The sequence below is a fragment of the Ursus americanus genome, chromosome 15, assembly GCF_024610735.1.
Source record: "Ursus americanus isolate L20-20 chromosome 15, mUrsAme1.1.p, whole genome shotgun sequence".
Classification (NCBI taxonomy): Eukaryota; Metazoa; Chordata; class Mammalia; order Carnivora; family Ursidae; genus Ursus; species Ursus americanus.
The window spans coordinates 33986053-34007311 of NC_142141.1; the positions used below are offsets into that span (position 1 = coordinate 33986053).

The 21259-nt window shown below is 38.5% G+C and overlaps 1 long non-coding RNA gene and 1 pseudogene across 9 annotated transcripts in view; both read left to right on the forward strand.

Annotated features, from left to right (window-relative positions):
* Positions 1 to 21259, forward strand: part of LOC123785505 (uncharacterized) — a 107354-nt gene that overhangs the window by 57311 nt on the left and 28784 nt on the right. The window contains exon 4 of one of the 9 annotated variants that reach the window (XR_015726869.1): positions 20306 to 20522. The exons of the other annotated variants lie outside the window; for them this stretch is intronic. This is a non-coding gene — a long non-coding RNA (uncharacterized LOC123785505). The remainder of the gene's footprint in view (positions 1 to 20305; positions 20523 to 21259) is intronic. 9 annotated transcript variants of the gene reach the window in all.
* LOC123785570 (U4 spliceosomal RNA) lies at positions 15355 to 15504 on the forward strand (annotated as a pseudogene).

Genomic DNA, 21259 nt, shown 5'->3' on the forward strand with positions numbered 1-21259 from the left:
CCTTTCTGGTTTCTTGGGAATCTGTGCTGGCATGGGTCTGCCATGAGTGTTTTCTGTTGTTGCTTCACGTGCATGGACCCATGTAGGGCTTGGAAGGGAGCTGGGTGTGGCTTTCATAAAATGACCAGTACCTCCCACGCTTTCCATTGGGGGCAACTGAGAGAAGAGGTACCCCCTGGCTTGGCCTCCAGACCCAGAGTTCCTGCCCATTGTTATCAGAAGTAAGATTTCAGACAGCAGCCATCTTAACATGGCTGTGGAGACTCTCGAAGCAGGCTAGAACAAGAAGAGAACAAGTCGTCAACCAATTTTGCGCAAACTCAGGCTAGTTTAGCTGTCTGAGAGAAAAAGAACAGTTTTGCCTGAAGGCATTTCTGGTACTGATTATAGGCTGAGGAGGTCCGAGAGACAAGCAGCTCCTAACCTGGAATAGCTTGTCAGCTTCTGGGTGGTGGTGTGCAGTGAAGGGGTGGGTGGTGAGGAGATCTATAATCAATTGTGAATCAGAGGGCCTAGCTGAAGAGAGAGACAGGAGAGAAGGAAAGCAGAGGAGAGGAGGAAGGAGAAAGATTTGGATTAGGAGGTTTTCCAAGGGAATAGAAGTACAAGAAAGTATTGCGAGGCCAAAGACAGATCCTTGAGGGACTCCTGCTCCTGATGGCATCTCTGTCAATCCACCTTCCCTAGTAAGGTGTTATCTGCATAGGACAATCTGTAGAACAATCTTACCTTCTTTCAAAGTCATGAGACACACATCTAGGTTTCTGGCATGCAGCATATTTTCTTTTTCTCTGACATTTATTTATTTATTTTTGAGTAAACTGCTCAGAAGAGTCGCTGTATTGCCACATCAACTCCTCATTGCCTAGCCTCTTTTGAACCCACTCCAGTTACACTCCCTTCCTTTCCATGCAGGTGGAGCTCCTATCAGGGTCTCCAGGGTGCTCCAAATATCTACCAGGCTCCCCTCTACCCTCTCTTGGCCTTACTGTTTCTCCAATACCTCAAGGTATCTTCCACCCCAGGCCTTCGTACTTTCTCTTTTCTTTGGAATCCTCCTACCCCAGCTATGACTCAGTTTCGTATTTCATTCTGTTTCTCAGAGAGTCTTCCAAGATTACTGTGTCTTTTCACTGTTTTCATGTCTTGCATTCTTCATATCATTGCTCATGACAGGACAGTATATACAATACTAGAATTTAAGCTTCACAAAGGCAGGTACCCTGCCATTTACTGCTTTATCTAGAATAGAGCCTGGTGCATAGTTGATGCTGATTCATGGATGACAAACCTGGATCAACCAGCTCCCTTACCGTACAGCATTCACATAGCATTCACATAGCTCTCAGGATGATGGATGTGTCAGTAGATTCATGTTTGTTATTTACTCAATGTGTGGATTTTGACTAGTCCTACTTAATTTGAATTAAATATGTTGTTTTGTATTTCTGGTAGATTGCAAACTTATAGAAAGCATTATCTAACATTGATATTGTTAGAACTAAGCGTATTGATGACAACAACACATCAATGTTACCTTCAAGATTTTATATAGATATATATTTAAAGAGTTAATTTTTTTAGAGTACTTTTAGATTTATAACAAAATTCAGAGGAAGGCACAGATATTTTTCCATACACCTGCTGCTCCCACACATGCACAGCCTCCTCCATTATCCACATGCTCCCCGGAGTGGTACATTTGTTACAACTGATCAGCCTGCACCGACACATGGTAATAACACAAAGTCCAAAGTTCACCTTAGGGTTCACTCTTGGTGTGATACACAACCTGTGAGTTTGCATAGAAGTATAATGACATATATCCATCATTATAATATCATCTAGAATATTTTCACTGCTCTAATTTTCACTTTCTAGAGCAGTGTGCTGTCTATTCATCTCCATTCCCTGGCAACCACTGATCCTTTTATCAACTCTGTAATTTTGCTTTTTATAGAATGTCATATAGTAGGGATCATATGATATGTAGTCTTTTCACATTGATTTCTTTTATTTAGTAATATGCATTTAAGGTTCCTACATGTTTTTTCATGGCTTGAGAGTTTAGTTCTTTTTAGAGCTAAATAATATTCCATTGTCTGAATGTATCATTTTATCTATCCCTTTACCTACTAAAGGACATCTTGGTTATTTCCAAGTTCTGATAATTAGGAATAAAGCTGCTATGAACATCTGTGTGTGGGTTTTTGTATGGACATAAGTTTTCAACTCCTTTGCCTAAATACAAGGAACACATTTGCTGGATTGCACAGTAAGAGTATGTTTAGTTTTATAAGAAACCATCAAAGTCACTGTAACATTTTGCTACCCCACCAGCAATGTATCAAAGTCCTTGTTGCTCCACATCCTTGTCAGCATTTGGTTGTGTCTTTGTCAGTGTTCCAGATAGTGGCCATTCCAATAGGTGTGTAGTGGTATCTCGTTGTTTTAATTTGCATTTCACTGATGATATGTGATATGGAGAATTTTTTATATGCTTATTTTCTATCTGCATATCTTCTTCGGTAAGGTGTCTGTTAAGGTCTTTGGTCCATTTTTTAATTGTGTTGTTTGTTTTCTCATTGTCGAGTTTTATGGATTCTTTGTGTATTTTGGATACTAGTCCTTTAGCAGATATGTCTTTTGCAAATTTTTTTTCCCCAGTCTCTGGCTTGTCTTCTAATTTTCTTGATATTGTTTTCACTTAAAAAACTGCAGAAAGGCAGAGAACTATTAGACTTCTACTTGGCATATGATAGCTGCAGCAGCAAAATGCAAAAAAGGAAACCCATAAGAATCCCCAAAAGTCAGGCAGGAATTGAAAAACAATTCAGTTCAGCTCAATATTGACCAAGTGTTTTTGATGTAAGAAGTATGATAAAGCATTAGTTTTCATCTAGACTTCAACACAGTAGTGTTGCACACTATGTGTAGGCATTTCAAATTTAGGTTTACTTTTTTAACTTTTTCTTGTTTTGTCTTGGTTTTGCCTTCAAGGGCACAGAATCAGAAGAACCTCAGTGCATGTCTCACGATACAGTCTCATCACTGGTCTATGTGTGGTCTGCATCCATCTGTCTGTCTATCTTTCTATGTATCTATCTGTCTGTCCATCTATCTATCTGTCATTAATAATGTAATCATTCATGAACCCATCACTAAAGATAAGAGCTGAATTCTTGATAATAATTTTATATCAAATGATATGGTTCCCCTCTCCAATGCCACCCCTTTCCATTCTGTTCCTGAGGAAGCATCACCCTTAACCCCATGGTTTTCTTTTACTTGTTTTCTCTCTCTTTTCTTTTAATATAGCTTTATTGCATTATATCTATTCCTAAATAAGGTGCCATGCTGTATATGTGATCTTCTGGGACTTGTATGTAGCCCAATACCAGATTGCTAAGATTTATCCATATCATTGTGTATTGCTGTGGTTATTTTATGTTGACTTCAGGATAGTATTTTATTATATGGATATACCAGAGTTTTTTTTTTTCATCCGTTCAAGTGTTGATGGGCTTTTGAGTTATTCCTTGGTTTTGGCTTTTGTGCTGCTATACACATTCTTGAGTGTGTCTTTTAGAGTACTGGCACACGGATTTCTCTTGAGTCTATACCTAGGAGGGAAAAAGAGTATGTGAATGTTCAACTTCATGAGATAATGCCAGATTATTTTCCAAGGTAACTGACCCAATTTACACTTTCTCCCTCAATGCATAAAAGATTTGGTGGTCCGCATCCTCTCCAACACTTGGCTTAGTCAGACTTTTTTTTTCCCCCGCAATTCAGTGGGTTTAAGATGGTATCTCATGTGGTCATTTCCTGATTACTAATGATGTTGAACAATTCCATATAGTGTTAATTGACTATATTTGATATATTCAGTGAAATACTTGCTTATGTTTGCTTATTTTTCTACTAAGAATTTTTATTCCTTTTCTGTTTGTAAAATAATATTCAATTTACAAAATGTCAATAACTTCAGAAAAAGGTGAGTAAAAACCAAAAGCCTTTGTTATGCACTAACCTAAGTTATATTAGTCATGCAAAACATTTAGGTTCTTTCTTTCTGGTACATTACAATAGCTGCAAAGGTATTTGAAGTGGTGATGGTTAGCTTCTTTCCCATAACCTTGCTGCATATCTCAGACTAAGTTCTGATATATATTCAAATATGTATTCAACAAGTATTCATTAACAAGCAGGCACAGAACCATTCACAAGCTTAATCTCTAGGCTCCTTGAAGTCCCCGTAATCTGTTCTTTCAGGCATCACAGTACATGTTGTCATGCTTCAATGTCTTCTAGTCAGTCAAATCAATGGCTGGATATAGGCTGTATTAGGAATTAGGTTCCATCCCTGAAGGGGACAAGATGTTCATGTTCCTTGTGCATGAGAGTGTGGACAGATTTTTAACAATACTAGACAATCCACATTCTTTGAATATCTTTAATTGCACCAGTGGGAGAACATTTCTAGCCTGCATCGTGCAAATAAATAGTCATTAGTTTCACCAATTCCATCCATCTTGACATAATATGCTAATTAGCAAAGAATCAGTTGTCAATCAAGATATGGGTAGTAGAAAGACTCAGAGTAAACACCCCTAGAAGAGAGAGGGAAGGTGGAGGAAGAGTAGGGGACCCTTGTTTCATCTGGTCCCTTGAATTCCGCCAGATATCTATCTAATCATTCTGAACACCTGTGAGTTCAGCTTGAGATCTAAGAAAATAATTGCTGCAATTCTACAAATAGAAAATTGATGACTTGTTGCAAGTGGTGCAAAAAGCCTTCAGGGAACAAAAAACCACGAAAACTGGAAACAGCTTACACCGAGCCTGGCCCCTGGAATGGGGCAGTGCAACTGTGTCCAGGCAAAGACACCTGAGAAACAGTGCAACAGGCCCCTCCCTCAGAAGACCAGCAGGAATATCAGGCTAATACCAAGTTTACGGATGACACAGAACTAAAAAACTCTTGCACTAGGGGAAAATAGTATATAGAATTCAAAGTTTTCTCTAATGATTCTTTAGTCTTTCAGTTTAAAATTTTTTTCTTTTTTCCCTTTTCAATTAGCTTTTTATTTTATCAACTCTTTTTTTAAGTCTTTTTAAAATTTTCATTTTTACATTTATATTTTGTAGATATATTCTTCATTTTTGGCTTCCTTTCACTGTATTCAAATTTATTTTTGTATATATATAAATTTTCTTTCCTTACAATTTTGGGATCAAGTGTCTTCTAACAAACAGACCAAAATATACCCAGGGCCAAGGTATCACCCTGTCCTACCTATTTGATAATATTCTCTCTTTTTTTCCTTTTTTATTTGGTTTCTGATCTCTTCTGATTTGCCTAGTGTATATTTCACTGGGGGCATGGTTGATTTTTTTATTTTTTTTGTTCTCTCGTGTATCTATTCTTCTCTGGACAAAATGGCCAGAAGGAAAAACTCCCAGAAAAAAGAACAATTTATTAAGCCAGAGACTTAATAAATATGGATATTCGTAAAAAATCAGAACTAGAATTCAGAACAATGATTGTAAAGATACTAGCTAGGCTTGAAAAAAAGCATAGAAGACACTAGAGAATCCCTTTCTGGAGAAATAAAAGAGCTAAGATCTAATCAGGTTGAAATAAAAGAGTATTGTTGAGATGTAATCAACAGTAGAGTCTCTTACTGCTAGGATAAGTGAGGCAGAAGAGAGAATATGTGATTAGAAGATAAAATTATGGAGAATAAAGAAACTGAGCAAAAGAGAGATAAACAATTATGGGACCATGAGGAGAGGATTCGAGATCAGAGATACCATAAAGTGAAACAGTATTAGAATTATTGGGGTTCCAGGGGAGGAGGAGAGAGAAAGAGGAGCAGAAGGTATATTTGAGCAAATTATAGCTGAGAACTTCCCTAATCTGGGGAAGGAAATAGGCATTCAAGTCCAGGAGGCATGGAGAACCCCCCCCCCCAATCAATAAAAATAGATCAACACCACGACATATAATAGTGAAGCTTGTAAATCTTAGAAATGAAAAAAATCCTGAAAGCAGCTCGAGACAAGATGTCTTTAATCTACAAGGGTAGGAACATTAGACTGGCAGCAGACCTATCCACAGAGACCTGGCAGGCCAGAAAGGGCTGACATGATATATTCATGGTACTAAATGAGAAAAATATGCAGACAAGAATACCTTATCCAGTAAGGCTGTCATTCAGAATGGAAGGAGAGATAAAGAGCTTCCAGGACAGACAGAAACTAAAAGAGTTTGTGATCACTAAACCAGCCCTGCAAGAAGTATTAAAGGGGATCCTGTAAGCTAAGAGAAAGCCCAAAAGTAACATAGATCAGAAAGGAACAGAGACAATACACAGAAACAGTGATTTTACAGGTAATACAATGGCACTAAATTCATATCTTTGAGTAGTTACTCTGATCTGAATGGGCTAAATGCTCCAATCAAAAGACACAGGGTATCAGATTAGATTAAAAAAAAAAGCAGACCTATCGATATGCTGTCTACAAGAGACACATTTTAGACCCAAAGACACCTCCAGACTGAAAGCAAGGGGTTGGAGAACTATTTATCATGCTAATGGACCTCAAAAGAAAGCTGGGGTAGCAATCCTTATGTCAGATGAATTAGATTTTAAACCAAAGACTGTAATAAGAGATGAGGAAGGAGACTATATCATAATTGAAGGGTCTATCCAACAAGAAGATCTAACAATTGTAAATATTTACACCCCTAACATGGGAGCAGCCAATTATATAAACCAATTAATCATAAAATTAAAGAAACACATTGATAATATACAATAATCATAGGGGACTTTTAACAGTCCGCTCACTGCAATAGACAGATCATCTAAGCAGATCAACAAGGAAACCAGGGCTTTGGATGACACACTGGACCAGATGGACTTCACAGATATATTCAGAGCATTCCATCCTAAAGCAACAGAATACACATTTTTCTTGACTGCACAAGGATAATTCTCCATAATAGATCACATGTGGGGTCACAAATCAAGTCTCAACTGGTACCAAAAGATGAGGATCATTCCCTGCATATTTCCAGACCACAATGCTTTGAAATTTGAACTCAATCACAAGAGGAAATTTGGAAAGAACTCAAATACATGGAGTTTAAAGAGCATCCTACTAAAGAATGAATGGGTCAACCAGAAAATTAAAAAAGAATTTAAAAGTTCAGGGAAACAAATGAAAATGAAAACACAACTGTTCCAAACCTTTGGGATGCAGCAAAAGCAGTCTTAAGAGGGAAGTATATAGCAATACAAGCCTTTCTCAAGAAACAAGAAAGGTCTCAAATACATAACTTAACTTTACACCTGAAGGAACTGGAGAAAGAACAGCATATAAGGCCTAAACGCAGCAGGAGAAGAGAAATAATAAAGATTGGAGTAGAAATCACTGAAATAGAAACCAAAAGAATGGTGGAACAGATCAACAAAAGTAGGAGTGGGTTCTTTGAAAGAATTAATAAGATTATTATTATTATTTTTAAAGATTTTATTTATTTATTCGACAGGATAGAGACAGCCAGTGAGAGAGGGAACACAAGCAGGGGGAGTGGGAGAGGAAGAAGCAGGCTCACAGTGGAGGAGCCTGATGTGGGGCTCGATCCCAGAACACCGGGATCACGCCCTGAGCCGAAGGCAGACGCTTAACTGCTGTGCCACCCAGGCGCCCCAGAATTAATAAGATTATTAACCCCAGAATTAATAAGATTATTAACCCCTGACCAGACTTACCAAAAAGAAAAGAGAAAGGACCCAAATAAATAAAATCATGAATGAAAGAGGAGAGATCACAACCAACACCGAAGAAGTACAAACAATTATAAGAGCATATTATGAGCAACTGTATGCCAACAAATTAGGCAATCTAGAAGAAATGGATACATTCCTATAAATACATAAACTACCAAAACTGAAACAGGAAGAATAGAAAATCTGAACAGACCCTAACCAGCAAGGAAATTGAAGCAGTCATCAAAAATTTCCCAACAAACTGTCCAGGGTCAGATGGCTTCCCAGGGTAATTCAAACAAACATTTAAAGAATAATTAATACCTATTCTTTTGAAGCCATTTCAAAAAATAGAAATGGAAGGAAAACTTCCAAACTCTTTCTACAAGGCCAGCATTACCTTGATCCCAAAAGCAGACAAAGACCCCACCAAAAAGGAGAATTATATACCAATATCCCATGATGAACATGGATGCAAAAATTCTCACCAAGATACTAGCCAATAGGATCTAACTGTACATTAAAAGGATTATTCACTACGACCAAATGGGATTTATTTCTGGGCTGCAAAGGTGGTTCAACATCCACTAATCAATTAAAGTGATATAACTACATTAATATAAGAAAGGACAAGAACCATATGATCCTTTCAACAGATGCAGAAAAATAATTTGACAAAGTACAGCGTCCTTTCTCACTTAAAACTCTCCACAGTGTAGAGATAGATGGAATATACCTCAATATCATAAAAGCCATATACGAAAAGCCCGCAGTGAATATTCTCAGTGGGGGAAAACTGAGAGCTTTTCCTCTGAGGTCAGGAACACGGCAGGGTTTCCCACTCTCACCACTGTTGTTCAACATAGTACTAGAAGTCCTAGCCTCAGCAGTCAGACTAACAAAAAGAAATAAAACACATTCAAATCAGCAAAGAGTACAAACTCTCATTTGCACCCCAATGTTTATAACAGCAATGTCCACAATAGCCAAACTATGGAAAGAGCTGAGATGTCCATCGACAGATGAATGGATAAAGAAGATCTGGTATATATATATATATACAAAAGAAACTTACTCAGTCATCAGAAAGGATGAGTGCTTACCATTTACATCAACATGGATGGAACTGGAGGGGATTATGCTGAGCGAAATAAGTCCAGCAGAGAAGGACAATTATATGGTTTCACTCATGTGGAATATAAGAAACAGGGCAGAGGCTCATAAGGGAAGGAAGGAAAAACTGAATGCAAAGAAATCAGAGAGGGAAACAAACCACAAAAGACTCTTAAGTCTAGGAAACAAACTGAGGGTTGCTACAGGGGAGGTTGGTGGTGGTATGGGGTAATTGGATGATGGGCATTAAGGAGGGCACATGATGTGATGAGCACTGGGTGTTATATGCAACTGATGAATTAATGAACTCTACATCTGAAACTAATGATGTACTATACGTTAGCTAATTGAATTTAAATTTTAAAAATGGTAAATTAACAACAAAAAAAAGAGTAACCACATCTGGAGAGTGGCCCTTTCTGATAAATGCTAGCTAACATCTCTGGACTATGTACTCTTGAAAGAATGTTGCTGAATATCCTGAGAATTAAAGTTTGAGCTAATCAGCACTTGTATCCCAATAATGATCCTGAAGTATTTTAAGGAAATTAACAGTTAGTATATAGACTGTCATCCCTCAGAAATAACTACTGTTAGATATATGCTTCTTTGATAAATGTTTCAATATTTCTGCATAAAACTAATTTAGTTTACTGAATTATAAAATAAACACCTGTGTAGAGAACAAATGCCAGTGTGTAAAAAAACAAACACCAGGATAAATCATCATGAAAGCCAACAAACATTGCTGGAACCTTCCTCGATGGTTTCATCTAATCTAACCCTCATCTTTCTCCCACAGCTAAGTATCCTATCCAAGAATAGCAAGGAGTTCATGCCTTCTTGCTTTTTACTGAAGTGTTGCTACCTAATTATGAGTCCGTATACAATATAGTTTTAGTTTGCCTTAAATTTTAATGGTCTAAAGAAGAGAGGTTAAAAAAGTGATCTGTGAGAGGAGTTTAAATGAGCTCTTCTTTTCTACCCCATCAAACTAACCCCACAAAGCAGCTTATGCTGTGTATGGCCCCATAAATCAGAAATAGACCCCTTCTGTGTTGAGTTAGCAGATCGCCCATTGATACCATATAATTCCAAAGGAGGGGCTCGTATTTGATGGCCATTAATCAGTGCTTTTATATGGAACATCCCTACTTCCAATACATAGGCTTTCTCAGAATGTGTTTGCTTATCTACCTGGCAAGTTCTTCAGTCTTTGGCAATTATAGTGGTTCTTTAGCCACTGTTATGTTTCTTTCTAAACCTGAGTCCTCTTATTGTGCTATTTTCTTAATGGATATTGATGGTTATTTAGTTTGTAGAAGGTGATTTTTGATAGAAAAGAGGTAATAGTTTTTTAGGTGAGAAAGGAGCAGTAGTCCTCAATGAGGGCCTCTGGGGCTTATAGCATCACAGCCCATCAAATATGTGTGCTGATGTTTGTCCTCTGTATGGAATATATTTTTTGATCAGCTCCATCTAGCCTGTTCTAATCCATTAGCAGTGGGTAAAGGGATTATCTGTGTTTTTTTTTCCTTTTGTTTTGTTTTATTTTATTTTTTTAATAATAATTTTTTTTATTATATTATGTTAGTTACCATACAGTACATCCCTAGTTTTTGATGTAAAGTTCCATGATTCATTACTTGCGTATAACACCCAGTGCACCATGTAATACGTGCCCTCCTTAATACCCATCACCGGCCTATCGCATTCCCCCACCCCCTTCCCCTCTGAGTTTTAACATAGGCCCACTTCTGTCTCAGTTTTTAACTTCTCATTTCCAGTACTTAACCTTGTATCCATTCCTCCCAATGACCCTTATGTTCCAGTACCTGGAGGCGTTTTAAGATTCTTACAACTGATGGTGGAGAACAAATGCTCACAGACATGGAGATAGGTTAGCAGCCCCCCCCACTCCTACCTCCCCACATACCCCTTTCCCCTTAGTTGGGACTGTAGATGCACCAATAACTGGCATCTACCCTAGCTAGACAATAGAGGATACAGAGATGATGTGAGAATTGACCTTCCTATTAATAAGTAATAATATGAACCCTTATTGAGTACTTACGAAGTATCAGATGAATGTTAAGTACTTCACATACAGCATCTCATCCAATCCTCATGGTAACCCTGGGAAGCAGATATGGAATTACCATCAGCTCCATTTCACAGATAGGAAACTAACCTAGATAAGTTAGGTAACTTCTCCAAGTTAGCAGATCCAGATTTGAATCCAGATTTGACTCAAAAGGGTGTGTTTATAATAACCGTTACACACTGTTTCTACATCCCATCAAACTGGTCAAAGGACAGCTCTAGGAAACTGTTCTTTTCTGTGGCTTGGGGAAGGGATCAGGGTTCCACTGTGAAAATGTGGTATTGGCCACCTCTCTTGTTTGGAGTCCATTATGAAGAGTAAGGATGTGGCTGAGTCCTTTTCTCATTTTGGATGACTCATCACAGGTTTTTCTTGGGTGTCGGAGAATCCTTAATCCAACATTTCATATTCATGGAGCAAATGTTTTGGTTATGTTAGTTCCTGGCTTGATATAAAAAAAAACTTTGAGTAGTGCATAAAAATCTTACAAGTTCCTGGAATATTATCTGGTTTTCTGTCATCCTATAACAAGATATCCTTCCTAAGTGCTGAATATATTATTTTAAAAAACCCAACATAAACAAAAGATTCACCTCCATCATTAGTTTTTTTAAACTGTGTTTTCATATGCTAATTTCAAGTAATTGAGTATTTGTTGGAGGTCTGTTAGAATAAGGGAAAGAATGTGGATCATTAGCTGTCTATTTGAATCTCTGCTCTGAGGTTTATGGCTCTGTGACCTTAGGCAGTTTACTTAATCTGTCTGTGCCTCAGTTTTATTGCCTATTAAATGGGACTGTATATTAACAATTACATTGTGGGGTTCTTGTAAGAATTAAAGGTGTCTAGCGAGCGTAGTGCTCTCTTTCTCTCTATATATACATATATATTCTCTCTCTATATATATATTCTCTCTCTCTCCATATATTCTCTCTCTCTCTCTCTATATATATATACATATATATACACTCTCTATATATATACTCTACAGATTTGTTTCTAAGCTGGTCAGTTTTCAAGAATCAAGTACTTCTTTTAAAAAAAGTTATTGTGATTTTTATAGAAGAGAATTATGGAATCTTAAGGTTGGGAAGAATCTTATAGATCACCAAATGCAGGTTTCCGAAAGTATCTGTGTGTCAACATTACTTGAAGAACTTTAAAACATGCAATTTCCCAAACTCCAATGCCAGAAGATACTGATTTACTGAGTTTGGGGTAGAGGAGGTGTATCTAGTGAGCATACGTGAAAGTGGTGCTCCCTAAACTTGACCATGGATCCCAATTACCTGGGAAGCTTTGTAAAAATTGATACCCTGGAGAAGATACTTCAAGAGGTCTGGGGTAAAGTCTGGTACCTCTATTTTTAAAAAATTCTCCCAGTGATTTCTGAGTACCACCAGTCAGAATGAGTGGACTGAACGCTTGCTACACAGAGGTCTCTAGCAGTGTGTGGCTGGATTATCCCTTTGGCCTTACCTCCTGCAACCTTATAATCCATAATGGTTATTGGGAGGAGATCTAACATTTAAAAAGTTGCATTGATAATGATGGATACATGTCATTACACATTTGTCAAAACCCATAGAAAGTACAATACCGAGAGTAAACTCCAATGTATTAAACTATGGGCTTAGGGTGATGACAGTGATATATTAATGTGGGTTCAGTGATTGTAAGAAATGTACCAATGTGCTTCAAGTTGTTGATAGTAAGGCTGTGTGTATATAGGGGCAGGGAGTATATGGATTTTTTTCCTGTACTTTCTTCTCAGTTTTGTGGTGAGCAGTAAATAAAGTCTATTAAAAAAAGTTCTGTTGAGGATTCCGATGAACATTCAGGTTTGGGAACCAGTGAGCTCACTAGTCCCCCATCCAGAGCAGAAGCACCTGCAGCTGTAATGCTCATCTCAGAGCCACTGCTTCCTTCCCCTGCTGCTCTGGGAAGCTCCCTATTCTCTTAAAGCCGGTCCCATTGTTGGATGGCACCGGGATTTGAACATTCTTCCTTATATGGAATTGACGTCACTGTCATTGTTACTTACAATCATTCTGTGTAATTCTTCCCACTGGAGCTACATAGACTAAATCTAATGTTTCCCACATGAGGCAGCACTCACGTCCCTCCTGTCCCTACCACATCTTGTCTTCTCGTTTCAAGGCTAAGGCTGCCTGAACTTGGAATAGTTCTTCCTCTGATATAATTTCCAGGCAATTCCAGTTCTGGTTAGTTGCTTTCCTAGGAATTTCCATTTTGAAAATATTAACAATGCGTCTGGCAACAGGTAGCAACCGATCAGAGTGGAAACCCTGGGAGTGCCTGTGATTAATTAACCCTTACGTCTTTGGGGAAGGGTCAGGGTCCTGGGAGAAGGGCCGAAATGACACGAGGCTTAAGCAGCAGCTATTTACCAATTGGTACTAAAGCATTTCAGTATTTTAGCAGTCAGTCTGGCCATTCTGGTACACACTTGCCGAATATCAGCCTCATCAACTTCCCTCTTAAAACATAACTCCAGTTTGGAGCCTGACGCAGTGGAGGTGGTGTGAGGCACAGGGTTGAGAGTGGGACTGTGTCAGCTTGCAGATGTCTGCATTACCCAGTAGGCTGTGTGTCTGGGGGTAAAACAAATCTAGGAAGTATATTTTCAACTGAGGAGCCATGAAACCATTTTTATTGCGCCTACTTTTTGCAATTTTGCGTTTGACTTTTGAACCTGAATGCAGGTTCGTTTATCATGAGATTTACAGTTTATTTTTTCCTGCCTTTTTGGGTGGTTGGGTTGGTCAGGCAGCATGTGGTCCTGTCTCATGACTTTGTCCTATCTGTCGTTGATGGCTTTTGATATCGTTACGGATAATAAGGTTGCAGGAGGTAAGGCCAAAGGGATAATCCAGCCACACACCGCTAGAGACCTCTGTGTAGCAAGCGTTCAGTCCACTCATTCTGACTGGTGGTACCCAGAAATCACTGGGAGAATTTTTGAAAAATAGAGGTACCAGACTTTACCCCAGACCTCTTGAAGTATCTTCTCAGGGTATCAATTTTTACAAAGCTTCCCAGGTACTTGGGATCCACGGTCAGGTTTAGGGAGCACCACTTTCACGTATGCTCTCTAGGTATGAGTTTCAGACGTTGTGAATGCACTCACCGGATGGGCATTTCGTCCTTTTCACTAGGTTTTGTCAAACCTAATACCTTTAAAAATCACCTTTATGCACTACTTCAAAAATAATCTTACCGTTAATATCTTTTCTAACTTGGAGACTTCACTTTCCTGTGAGAAAAATACTTCTCATGATAAAATGGTAGGAGTTAGGTGACTTGTTCATTTCCAGCATGTTCTAGAATCCATCCCCCCCCATTCAAGTTCTCTGTTCAACCAATTTATTTTATTTTGGGATATACTGAATCCCCAGTTTCCTTCTTTGAAAAATTCACCAGTGTAATCCCCCCCAAAATTGTCTTCATCATGCATTGTCTTTCACTGCTCTAACTGAATGGAGTGGGCTGATGATAGTTTGATTTTGTTTATCTCATGTAGTTAGCAGATGCTTAGAGCTTGTCATATGACACTCTTCTAACAGGTTTGCATATATTAATTTATTTAATTTTTATAACACCTTATGAGGTGATATTATTGCCCTTATTTCTCAGGAAACTAAAGCAAAAGAGGTAAAGTGATTTGCTGAGCTCGTCCATCTGAAGAGAATGGATCTGGTTCCAGATTCCATGCCCTTAGCTACTAGCAAATATAAAAATGATAGTAATAAATCTAAAGTGGTTTTTCATTGTGAAGCTGTCTGTTTTTGGTGGTGGTAGTGGGGAGTTTGATAGAAGTGGAATAGATGTCACATAAATGAACCCAAACCAGAAGTGGCAGTGGTTACCATCTAGACTGTTCATTTTTCATTTACATAAATTTGTAGGTTCTAGGCATTGAATTCTACATAGAAAATTCTCTACCTTCATAAATTTCCTAGCTCTATGATATTTAAAATGTGTTTGGAATGAATAAGGGGAATGCAAATATATGAATTTTATTCTTTATGTCTCCAATATAATGAAAAAACAACTGTTGAGGAATAAATGTGGGCTTTCAGAAGGTAGCCTCTAACCTTGCCCTTAACTGTATCCGTTTTCTACCAGACTTAGGTTCATTTAGTTTATGGCCCTGTGACTTGGCCTTTCATTCATTCTTATGTTCAATCAACACATACTTTTTGAGAACTAGTCATATGCCAGGCCCCAGCGGGGGGAGGGGGTAGTGTCCAGAAAAATCTGGTTCCTGCCCTCATGCAGCTCAGACTCCAGTGGAAGAAAAGACATAATCAAACAATCAAAATGTCATGCATAAGCTTTGCGCAGTGGCAGTATCGTAGCCAATGAGGTTTATCCGAGGCGCGATTATTGCTAATTGAAAACAAAATGTCATGCATAACTCTACTGTGTAATTTGTTCCATCCTAGCAGTTTTCACAGTGAGTTATGAACATTGAGTTAACAGCCTGTTCCTGTTCTAATAGGTTTGAGGGAAGGCCCTAGGTTTCTTCTCTTTGCTCCCAGTGTTTGCTAAATCTGACATCCACTTAATGCTTAATTGTGTGTTAAATCAATGTGTGGATTCACATTTTTCTAAAAATGGATCTGAAATGACTGGCCTATAGTGATTCCAATTTTACCTCTATATTTCAGAATGTGGAAAGATACTGTTAATTTCAGGAGCAAATCAGGAGCATTTTAGAGGCTTAGTTAATGAATGAGAAGATGATTTGGCTGATGTCTTTGGTGAACCACAATTAGAAATTTCACCATTTACATAACATAATATGGAAGATAGATGAAATTTCCTTTTTTTTTTTTCAAAGATTTATTTGTTTATTTCAGAGAGAGAGAGAGAGCGAGCAAGAGAGAGCACACAAGTGGGAGGGGCAGAGGGAAAGAGAGGATCTCAAGTGGACTCCATGCTGAGCCTGAAGCCCAACATGGAGCTCGACCTCACAACCTTGAGATCATGACCTGAACCAAAACCAAGAGTTGGACGCTTACCCCACTGTGCTACCCAGGCACCCCTGGAAGATAGATGAAATTTCTTAATAATCAGAGAGTCATTGAAGTTTTTGAGCTCATAGAAATATTAAAGATCGCCTGACCCAAACTCCACATATTGTAAAAGAGGAACTTGAGGACCAGAAGGGCTAGTTAACCAAGGCCACATAGCCATTAACAGAGCCACAGCTGGAAACCGGGCTCTGCACTGTCCTCTTTAAAACAAAACAGAATGAAAAAACTATGTAGTGCTTGGTTTTTCATTTTAAAAAAGAAGAGTGAGTTCATTTTCCCATCCCAGTTTACTGAAATTTTAGAATTTTATTTATCTGTTGATTGACTGAAATGGCCCCATATTTTTATTTAATGACAAAAGCAGATGTTGCTAGAACAGCAGATTATTCATGAAGATTATAATTATCTTTTCCATTCTAGATTTCCTTCTTGAAAGGCTAGTCCAGAAGCTTGTAGAGTAAGTTATGGAGGTCAATAGGGAGGTTGCTGGATTCAAAGGCAGCTTGCACAGGGAGATTAATAGACAGGTGTAGATCTGCTTAAAGGAACAGCAAAAGAGCCCACTGACCGAATTTCCCTAGAAAATACATTGAGTGGCATTGTATATATGCAAATTCCAAAATACATTCTAGTCAATGGAAAAGGTAAACTAAACCATTCTCTATTTCATTTTCTCTAATCTGTATAGTTTCTATCTTTCCTGGAAATCCAGATGGAATTGATTCTTAGAACCTTGCATTAAGTGATTTCTATACTTTAAATTATTTGTAGAATGGTGAAATTACTGAGTCCTAGAACTGGGTTTCTTTTCTTCCGGTTTCCATCCTTTCCAAATTCATTGATTCATTAATTGATTCATTCATTCTTTATCCAAGAATATTTTGAGTGTATGTGTGCCTCTGTATTATGCCTGATTAGAGTACAAATGTGAGAATTAACGTTGACAAGACTTAGAGTTTACTTGGCTCAGCAGCACCAAGAAGTGTCAAGGCGTTGCCCTGTCATCGTTATACCCTCTGCTGTCCTCCAAAAGCCTCTGAAACACACAACTTTCCGTTAAAACTTAATACAGAAATATCATCTAGTGACTTATAGAAACATTTTAGAAACAATTTCTATTTTCATTTTATATATATATATTTTTTAAAGATTTATTTATTTGAGAGAGAGAGAGAGAGAATGAGGGGAGGGGCAGACAGAGGGAGAGAGAGAGAGAATCTTAAGCAGATGCCCCACTGAGCGTGGACCCGAGATCATGACCGGAGCCAAAACCAAGAATTGGACGATTAACCAACTGAGCCACTCAGGTGTCCCTGTATTTCGTTTTATATTGTTTGAGATAATGTTTATAAATCTTCCAAAAGACCACTATGTTCTTAATATATGTCTTTCAAGATTCATACTTTAATTCTAGTTTTTGGATATTAGGTGATAAGATGCACAGTCATCCAATTCAGGGTTTTATAAACTAGGACCATGGTTCTCAATATGATCTGAGCATCCTGGGCACGTGCAGGGTGTTGGTTATTTCAGAATTATCACAAGGGAGTTGCAATTTCATATGTGCCCAAACATTGTCTCTGTTAGGATAAATATATAATGTCACACATAAATACACACATACCAAAAATATGTAGATAGTGCTGAGATGAATAAAGTGCAAGTTAATTAAAAAATGATTCAATTTATGAACACTTTTTATCATAATGTATTTTCCCAATCAATAATTATTAAGTGTTTAAATACTATCACGTTTTCTCAAACCATTTTGATAATTAAATAAGGTTTCATACTCAGAAAGACTAGAAGCCACTAACATAAAATATGTCCCTTAATGAGCTTTGTTTTTTCTTGGTGAAAAGTTTCAATCTACTGCCCTCTGCTTTAACACTTTGGTTTCTGTCTTCTGCACTTTTTCTAATACTGTTACGTCTTTCCTTAGGCGAGGTCATAGAAGTTTCACACAAATTTCTTGTCATACAGAGGTGAGATAATTATTGTTTGGTTTGTGCCACATTTTCTGATTATACTAAATATCTTCTGGGTTCTCCTGGCCGCAGCTGCTCACCGGTCCTGTATTCTAAGAAAGTGAGGTCATGATTCCTTCCAGGGATTGACTTTGTAGTTTGAGGCTCTGGGATGATCTCCTGTGATGTCACCGGGACTGACTGTAGAGTCCTCCTCCTTCCATTCCTGTGCTGGATTCCCTTTGCCTCCCCAGCTAGGGATAGAGAACTGTCCTCCACATCCTCTCATTCCTTTTCTCTTGCTTTTCAAATCAACCTCTCCTTATATTGGCTCTTTCTCCTATGAATATCCTTTAGCTCTCTCATCTTAGAAAATAAACCTTCTCTGTAATCCGATAGCAGATCCCATTGCTCCTCTCTTTTCACTGTCACACCTACACTTGTCGAGTTTGAGTTCCCCTTCATGAACACTTGCTTACCTCCCATTCATTCCTAAGCTTGTGACCATCTATGTGGCTTCTGCCTTCATCTTTTCCCAGAAACTCATGCTATCGCATCCTCCAAGGCTTTCCTGCATTTTATCTTATTTTACTTTCTTCTATTTCTTTTACTTTTTAAGTAGGCTCCACGCCCAGTGTGGAGCCCAATGCAGGGCTTGAACTCATGACAGCTCAACACCTGCGCTGAGATTGAGAGTTGACACTTAACTGAGCCACCCAGGTGCCCCTTTCCTGCATTTCAGCACGCTCTTTCTCTTTCCTTTAACGTGGCTAACTGCCACGAATTCTTGAAGATTTAGTGTTAGTGGCACTAATCTGGGAGGCCATACCCAGTCTTCCTCCCAGTTTCAGACTATTAGGGGCTCCCGGAGCGCCCTTTATTTATCTTTACAATAGCATGTACCACATTCTATTAAAAGTGTTCATGTTAATTTCTACTTTGAGTAAGTATCGATGTCCATTATATATAAATTAGAAAATCATGGTGAACATGAAGGAGTCTCCTGTAACCTCATAACCCTGAGAGAATCACTGCTTGGATTTTGGGTTTTATCTTTCCAAGCTACACATGTACAAACATGTTGACATAGCCTGATGACATAGCCTGACTTTTTTTTTTTAAAAAAAACAGAATCATATATCTTGAATATTGTTCCATAATCTGCCTCATCATTTTTAAGGCTTCAGAGTATCCACTTTGGATATATTCTAATTTATTTAAACCGTCCTCTTTTCAGGACGCCTGGGTGGCTCAGTCAGTAAAGTGTCTGCCTTTGGCTCAGGTCATGATCCCAGCAGGGAGTCTGCTTTTCCCTCTGCCCCTCCCCCCGCTTGTGCGCACTCTCGCTCTCGCTCTCATTCTCTCTCTGGTGAAGAAATGAATAAAATATTTTAAAATAATTAAATAAATAGGGGCGCCTGGGTAGCGCAGTCTTTAAAGCGTCTGCCTTCGGCTCAGGGCGTGATCCCGGAGTACCGGGATCGAGTCCCACATCAGGCTCCTCCGCTATGAGCCTGCTTCTTCCTCTCCCACTCCCCCTGCTTGTGTTCCCTCTCTCGCTGGCTGTTTCTCTGTCACATAAATAAATAAAATCTTTAAAAAAAAAAATTAAATAAATATACTGTTCTCTTTTCATGGGTATGTAGATTACTCCCTCTTCGTCACTGTTGTTTAACCTCCTGCCTCATATAGACATCTTTGTAACTTATCCCATTACCGTCTGAGGATACATTTGGGGGGGGGGTTGTTAGGGGAGAGGGTATTTACAGCTTTAGGACTTCCATATATTTAACCAAATTAATCTCTAGAGAAATGTTTCCCCAGTTTATAGGAGTGGCTGACCACATACTATGGCATTGCTAGCTTATTTGCTGTCCCTCCCTAGACTTTTGGTACTTGAGTGGGATGATACTGTCTTTCATGGAGATTCCTATTGGAATGGCAACTATTTGTTGAAGGAACCAATCTATATTTATTTTTATGATATTTTTTTTCTGTGTGTTTTTTTTAATATACCCTTTTTTTAAAAAAAGATTTTATTTATTTATTTGACAGAGAGAGAGACAGCCAGTGAGAGAGAGAACACAAGCAGGGGGAGTGGGAGAGGAAGAAGCAGGCTCCCAGCGGAAGAGCCTGATGTGGGGCTGGATCCCGGAACGCCGGCATCACGCCCTGAGCTGAAGGCAGACGCTTAATGACTGAGCCACCCAGGCGCCCCTCCTGTGTTTTTCTTTTTCTTTTTTTTTTTTTTAAAGATTTTATTTATTTATTTGACAGAGACAGCCAGCGAGAGAGGGAACACAAGCAGGGGGAGTGGGAGAGGAAGAAGCAGGCTCATAACGGAGGAGCCTGATGTGGGACTCGATCCCAGAACGCTGGGATCATGCCCTGAGCTGAAGGCAGACGCTTAACCGCTGTGCCACCCAGGCGCCCCCCTCCTGTGTTTTTCAATGAAACATATTCATGACTGGCTTTGGGGACAAGATTTCCAAAAGTGAGTAAGTTAAGATAGATTTATAAGTGGAATACACTGCAGCTGTTGCAAATATTGATGTAGACGTATGAAGGTCATTTACGAATAGGTTGTAACCCCCAAAAGAATAGGCTATAAACGGTATATAGAGTGTGAACCTATTTTTATAATAAAGACCTATATTCATAAATTACATTTACAATATTGAAATTGGGATGTACTGCGTTTTATTATTGCCGTTAAAAGAGTACCCATGAACCATTTTATAACCTATCAATAAGCAATTTAAATCATCCACATTTTACCAGGGGTATTTCCTCATCATCCCCCACTTTTCCCTTTACTGAGAGATGACAAGAAAGAGGGGTTACAGTGCATATGTTCTCTCCTCTTTCCTGTGAAACTTTTTGAACCAGAGAATGGGAGCAGTGATGCCCATCCGCGTCTTCGTCTAAGGAGTGTTGTGAAATTATAGAGATTACTTGGTATTCTTTAGAGGAAAATTCATGTAGAAATCCTGGGTATTTCTATTTTTAATTAATATCTACCTCCTGCCCTCAAGTTTTGAAATGACTCAGGACTTAATGTGGCTTAATGTGTGTAATGGGAGGCTGCTTGGGAGGAGGGAAGGAGTCTGAGGAAATGTCACACAATATTACTATGTTCTTCAGCATCTCTCATGACATAATGATACATTCGTGTGTTCTGTACTTTCCTCTCTTCCTTTCTGGTAATTTTGCCTGTTGAAAAAATTTTAA